General features: G+C 31.1%; 1 pseudogene; it reads left to right on the forward strand.

Moving 5' to 3' along the window:
• The first annotated feature begins 4,219 nt into the window (after positions 1–4,219).
• On the forward strand, positions 4,220–6,972 carry LOC129900923 (WRKY DNA-binding transcription factor 70-like; annotated as a pseudogene).
• The last annotated feature ends 227 nt before the right edge of the window (positions 6,973–7,199 follow it).

The following is a 7,199-nucleotide window of genomic DNA, read 5'->3' on the forward strand; positions in this document are numbered from 1 at the left end:
GAGGGATCTCTAACACCAAGCCATGTCCAAAGAATTTCTATCGGCTAAGTTTTTGGATGAGTTCGAATAAGGATCAACTTCAAACAACCATAATTTTTCGAATATTAAGAGTTTGGTAGCCCATGAATGACCAAATTAAAGATCTTTGAGTCCTTTTTTCAATGCCACCAAGTTTGCCTCATTCCGAGTTCAGAGTCAAACGTTATGATCATTTTACCAAAGACTACCACTGCAACAGTTTATGGGCTTGGCACGGCGCGCCAGCAGAGCGCCCGAAACCAGCTGTAGTAGTTTGGGTGATACCGCGGTGCACCACTATCGCACCTGCAAGGTCCTGGATCCGTTTTTTAGATTTTTTCTTGGGAAAGGGCATTCTGAACTTTTTCCCACTTATCCCAAATATAACCCTAGCCATTTTGGGACTAAAAATTAGTCCTTCATAATACCCAAAGAGGGTTTTCTCCTCATCTTAAGCATAAAAGACTTGAGAGAAGAGACTAGAAAAGAGAACAAGGGCTAAGATTTAGGATCTTCAAGTCATGTCCTTGATTTTAGGTGAGATAATCTTCATTCCAGGTATGTAAGTCTATTCACAACGTTGGATTGATTTCATCCACGTGCCCTACATCTTCATTGATTCAAGTTGAGTTGAGTTTGAGGTTCCATGAGTTGAGTTCTTGAGTTATCTATAATTTCTATTGAGTTTTGTATATAAATTTATATGTATTAATGATGTTCTTGAGTTGAGTTTTGTTGAGAGTATGGATTCATGTATTCATTCACATGAACCCAAGATGAGATTTCATTTTTTTCATAATTTGTCTTGAAGTTGAGATTGATGGTTTTCATGTATAAATAAAAATATTAATTTAAAAGTGAATGATGCATGTTTTTTATGAGTTTGATGAAATTGAACATAGAGTTAAATGAGAATTTTGGAGCAAGATGTTTGATGATGATGTAAATAATGTCTATTTTTAAAAAAAGGTCAAATGATTGATGTAGAGGTAATGTTTATGATGATGCTTGAGATGGAGTGGAGTGGAATCTAATGTGACTACATGATATAATTTGTATAATTCGATTTGATTGGAGTCATATGAGGATTTTGAGTATAAATGATTGTTTGAGAAGGAGTCTTAAAAATGATTTGTGAACGTTTTTGTATAAATTATTTATGCATTATTTTGAGTTTAAAAAATGATTAATTTCATCTTTGATTTGGAAAAAGTTTAAGCATGAGTTGAGTTGGAGAAGTCTCTTAATTATTATTTTGAGCATGAGTATTTTAAGTATAAATGAGTTAAGCATTTTTACATTAAAACATTTATTTTGAGATTGAGTTGATGGGTTAAAATTATGTTTTAAATGCATTTAATATATACTGCATTCATCGAGTTGAGATTGTATCAAATTTAAAGAGAAGAGTTTGATGATTGAGATGAGTTGATTTTGAAAGAAGGTCCAATAAGACCAGATTGATTGAGTTTTAAAAAGAGTCCAATGAGACTAAATGAGTTAATTTTGAACTAAGTCCAAAAGAGACTAAATGAATATTTTGTTTATTTTACTCACCTGGTAGATATGAGCATATTGAGATTTGGGAGGAGTATCAGCACCGAATTAGATAAGAGTATAGTCCTTACTCGAATTACATGAACTACATAGCCAACGTAGGAAAGGATTCAACCATTAAAGTTAGATGTTTCCTTATTTCATTGTCCTTACATGATAGGACTTGATTGATTGTTGGATCCATGATTGGTTGATTCGTTCGTACCCTGGTAAGGTATGAACGGACGTGGAAATAACGTCGGCTTGTTGTACATCACTGGCTCATGGGTGATGGTTGTCGGTTAGAGAAACTCACAAATTGAGTGGATTGTGCATGATATGTTTGGTTTGATTGAGATTGTAGATGATTGAGTCAGATTGTATAACATTGCTAAATTCTAATTTGCATATCTATTGAGTTGAGTCCTTCGACTTTATTGTTGAGTTGATTGTATATGATTGGATTGGATTGGATGATATGTGATTGGATTGAATCGGATTGTATGCTATTGGATTGGATTGGATGGTATGTAATTGAATTGAATTGGATTATATACGATTGGATTGGATTGGATTGGATTGGATTGGATGGTATGTAATTGGATTGGATCGGATTGTATATGATTGAATTGAATCGAATTATATATGATTGGATTGGATTGGATTGTATATGATTAGATTGGATCGGATTAGATCGAATTGAATATGATTGGATCGGATTGTATATGATTGATCTCTGTCTAAAATGTATTCTTACTTTAGACTAATGACACCTTTATTGATTCTCTCTTACTTTCTGAATTAAGATATTTGATTTGATATTATTCTACGTTGACGCATATTTCGTGCTGCCATATTACATACTAGTACCTTTCACGTACTGACGTCCATTTGGACCTGCATCATTTCATGATGTAGAGACAGGTTTAAGAGATCATCAATTAGCGCACTGTTGAGGATCTGTTCACACTCAGCTTTTTGATGAGTCCTCCCCTACATTCGAAGGATACCACTTATGTTATTTTTGCGTTGAGTTTAGCCTTTTCATTCTGATTTGAGGTAGCCATGAACCTGTCATTGGCACCAATTAGATAGTAGTGATAGAGGCTTCATAGACTAGATAGTGATAGGTCGATTAAGTATTTTAGTTCCTTGAATTGTTCTTGTCAGACTATTTTAATGACATAGATTGAAGTTTGATTTGTTGGCACATGGTTTTTCTTCTTTGAGCTAGATTATTGATTGAAATTGTCCACCTAATTATCTCTTTATTTTAAGTCTTCCGGCTGATTGATAGAATGAACGGATGTGTGATTGGACCAAGTGGTTCTCTTGTGGACCAGCAATGGTCTTTGAGTGCTGGCCACATCTAGGGTACCCTCCCGTGGTGTGACATATATATAGTATAATGTAACTATATCACTATAATATATAGTATATTGTAAGTATATTTGATATACATTGTTAGAATATATAATATAATGTAAGTATATCACTATAATATATAGTATATTGTGAGTATATTTGATATACTTTATATATATATATAATATAATGCAAGTATATCATTGTAATATATAGTATATCACTATAATAAATAGTATATTGTGAGTATATTTGATAGACATGGTATGTATAATAGTATAATGTATGTTTATCACTATAATAGATAGTATATTGTGAGTATATTTGATATACATTGTATGTATATATAATATAATATAACTATATCATTATAATATATAGTATATTGTGAGTATATTTGATATACATTGTAAGTATATATAATATAATGTAACTATATCACTATAATATATAGTATACTGTGGGTATATTTGATATACATTTGAAGTATATATAGTATAATGTAACTATATCACTATAATATATAATATATTATGAGTATATTTGATATACATTGTAAGTATATATAATATAATGTAAGTATATCACTATAATATATAGTATATTGTGAGTATATTTGATAGACATTGTACGTATATATAGTATAATGTAACTATAGCGCATAGTATATTGTGAGTATATTTAATATACATTATCCGTATATATAATATAATATAAGTATATCACTATAATAGATAGTATTTTTTGAGTATATTTAATATACATAGTAAGTATATATGTAATATATATGAGTGTATTATTATATATTGTGAGTATATAAATTGTTATAATTTCTTCTAAATTAAATAGATAACAATATTAAATTAATAATGAATACCTATATTGAAGATTGATTCAAACTTTTGAATACATAATTGTCGATAAAAACATTTTTTTAAAAAATAATCAGTCAGCCCAATGGCCCAAAATCAGCCCGACTTGATAGGCCCGACCATTATACCTTTAATGGGTCGTGGGCTGGGCCGTCATGCATTTTGTAATTGTTCGGTTCGGATCAGACCGGCTAATTTAATGCAAGACCGACCCAGCCTAGTTCGGCTCACCGGTGACTTGAACCTTTAGTAGGCCGGTCTGACCCGTCCCGGCCCACTTTACACCTTTAGTCCCAAGTAGCTAATATTACTTGGATAATAAAACAAAAAAGATGGTATGTTTATTTTTTTCAATTGCCCCTTTCTTTCCTTCAATCACTCATATAAAAATGGACCATTCCTCCCCAACACACAAGCCATCATCACACCTCTTATCCAAACAAACTCGATCAACTAATCAAAATGTTGAAAGAGCAGCTTGTGCGAGGCAAACAATTTGCGGTCCAACTTCAAAGTCTACTTCAACAGCCTCTTGCACATCATAATAAATCAGTCTCACCTCATGACCTTATACTTAAAATCTTGACTTCTTTTACTGAGGCTCTCTCTCAACTCACTTTCCACGGAGACGGACTAATTGGTTCAAAAGATTTTGGCAACGAGTTTAGGAAGAAGGACAAGCAAGTCGTGAAGAACCAACGAGGTTGCTATGGGAGAAAAAGGTGAGATATAACGAATTTAGCGTTCAAATGCTAATAAGTTAACGATGTAAAATATAGTTACACAATCAAATCATCTATGACGTGTTTGCAAATAACTTTATTTAATTTATAAGCGTTAATTGCTATTGAATAAAAAGCAACTACATAATATAATACTAAGTTATTCGAAAATTCATTACACTATTAGTACATATAACTTGATCTACATATATATGCACTTAAACCTTTGAAAGAAAATCAGAAATTAGTTGCAATATAAAAATGTTTCTTATCCTGAATGACTACGTTTTCATAATAGAATCAATATAAGAAGTGATGGTTTTACTTCTATTGTGTTCAAATATGGAAACCATATTTAGGGATGGCAATGGGCTGCCTGTACGCTTGTTGGGAAGGGCTGGTTGAAATTTAGAAAAAATAATTTGCGGGTGTGGGTTTAAAATTCTTCAAAATATACCTTTTAAGTATCTTTGTGACGGTAATGGGTAAGCTTAGGTGCTCACCATATAGTGTTTGTTGAAGGCTTTTAGAGTCACCCATTATCATACTAAAAGAAACTACTACTGCTGAATTTCTACTTTAGATCAAGTATACTTCAATATCACGGAATGGATCTGCTAGTAGCGGAGCCATCGTTTTTCAATAGGATGTCAATTAATAATATTTGGTTTTATCATTATAAAATTAAGCTGTATAAATAGATTTTTTTAAAAAAAATTATATATAGATATTCTAAGTTGAATTTCCTTACTTTATTACTTTCTCCGTCCTAATATAAGTGTCATCTTAGGATAAATAAAAATATTATGTTTTTCCAACTCCATCCTTGTATTAAAAGAACTGCTTAGCACTCAATTTTCAAGAAACATCTAATTATAAATAGGGGTAACTTAGAACTATACCTCATATTTTTTTTTTAATAGCGTGAAATAAGCTAAAGTGACATTTATTTTAAGACGGAGAGAATAATATATTTACTTTTTTATTTCTTTTACTTCTTTAGGGGTTGTCTGGTTTGAGGGACTGAGTGAGTTATCCCCCTATCAAATTTGGGAGTAAACCTATCTTGTGTTTGGTTATGACTTATGAGTATATTACTTAAACCTAGGATAAATTTTGTGCCATTTTTATGAAATTATCTATTCCATATAGAAGGTGGGATGTATAATCTTTGATTATAATTCTAAGTTTAAGACAACCTGATTTTAAACCAAATGATTCGTTAGTAAAAAATATGATTCCGCCACTTAATTATACAGAAAGACATTGTATTCATGGACGAGAGAGTACAACTACGGAAGATGGACATGCATGGAGGAAATACGGACAGAAGGTTATACTTAACTCAAAATATCCAAGGTATAATATGAGAGAGATATGCCAACTAAAGTAAATAGCTACCAAAAATAAGTATCCACGTACGTATTGAAATTGTATGATTATTCAATTTTAAAAATATTATTATTTAATTATGTTTTCAACATATTTTATGTATGGTGTGATGCTTTTTTATGAGTCAATCATCTAAATCCAAAATCTCTATCTACTTTATTATGTATATCAATCGCGAGATCACCTTTTTAAGTAATCAAAAACGTTGAAAACATATTTTTATCTATTTAATTATACATGTTTTCAATATAGCAAAAAGACAGATATGTACTATCTTTTACTTGTTACTATATTCAAGAGCAGAGCTACTCTTGTCCAAAGGGTGTCTCCTTAGAAAAAATTACATATAAATCAAATTTTGGTTTAATAAATATAAATATAACAGTGTGTTACACTTTTTGACACAAACTGAAGATTTAGTGCCATGATTAATGAATTACAAAAGTTCCACATTTTTTCTCCCTTTTAAGCAACTAAAACAACACACATTTTCATTATCACGTATCTCGCCCGTTGAATTATAATGTAACTATCTTTTGCCTTCATTAATAAAAAATTATTTTATTTGCTTTTTAGTATAGATTTACTTTTTTATATTTTGACATTCTTTAATAATAATCCTGACTCCACTGAGTATATTAAATTAAACATAATAAGTCTTTTTGTTGTGAGGAAAGGTGCTACTATAGGTGCAGTCACAAGGATGACCAAGAGTGCTATGCCACTAAACAAGTAGAGAGAATCAAAGAGGAGGAACCAATAATTTATCGAGCAACATACTTTGGCCATCACGTTTGTAAATGTCCACAGATGATCACCACTTCAAGAGATGAAGAGTCAAAATTACAACATAGAGACAAGAAATCTTCTGCAGTGGATTGGCAGGATTTAATTCCTAATTTTTCTCTTGAAGGTGTGGTTTCATCTTATAATGACTTGCATGGTTTGGATATGGACGACGTTAGTAAAATTGGTGATTTTCACTTTGAGTCATTAGAGTTTTCTTGATTAATTCTTCCTCTTGTAACTGTTGAACTTAATTATGTCTTTATTTATTTATTTAATGAAGTGAAAGTTCCATAATCCCATTTCTCTTTTCATGGTTAATTTACTACGACAAATTTCAAATGCATCAAGAGCCTAAGGAGGAGCAATTAATCGTCGCAACTTGCGTTTTCATTCACCTTGATGCACTTGGGTGTTAATGATGGTCGATTCTTTTTTAAAAATTAAATTATTTAAATTTTTCATATATAATCAAGATTAAACTTTTCAAAATCATCATAATCGTCTC

The sequence above is a fragment of the Solanum dulcamara genome, chromosome 8, assembly GCF_947179165.1.
Source record: "Solanum dulcamara chromosome 8, daSolDulc1.2, whole genome shotgun sequence".
Classification (NCBI taxonomy): domain Eukaryota; kingdom Viridiplantae; phylum Streptophyta; class Magnoliopsida; order Solanales; family Solanaceae; genus Solanum; species Solanum dulcamara.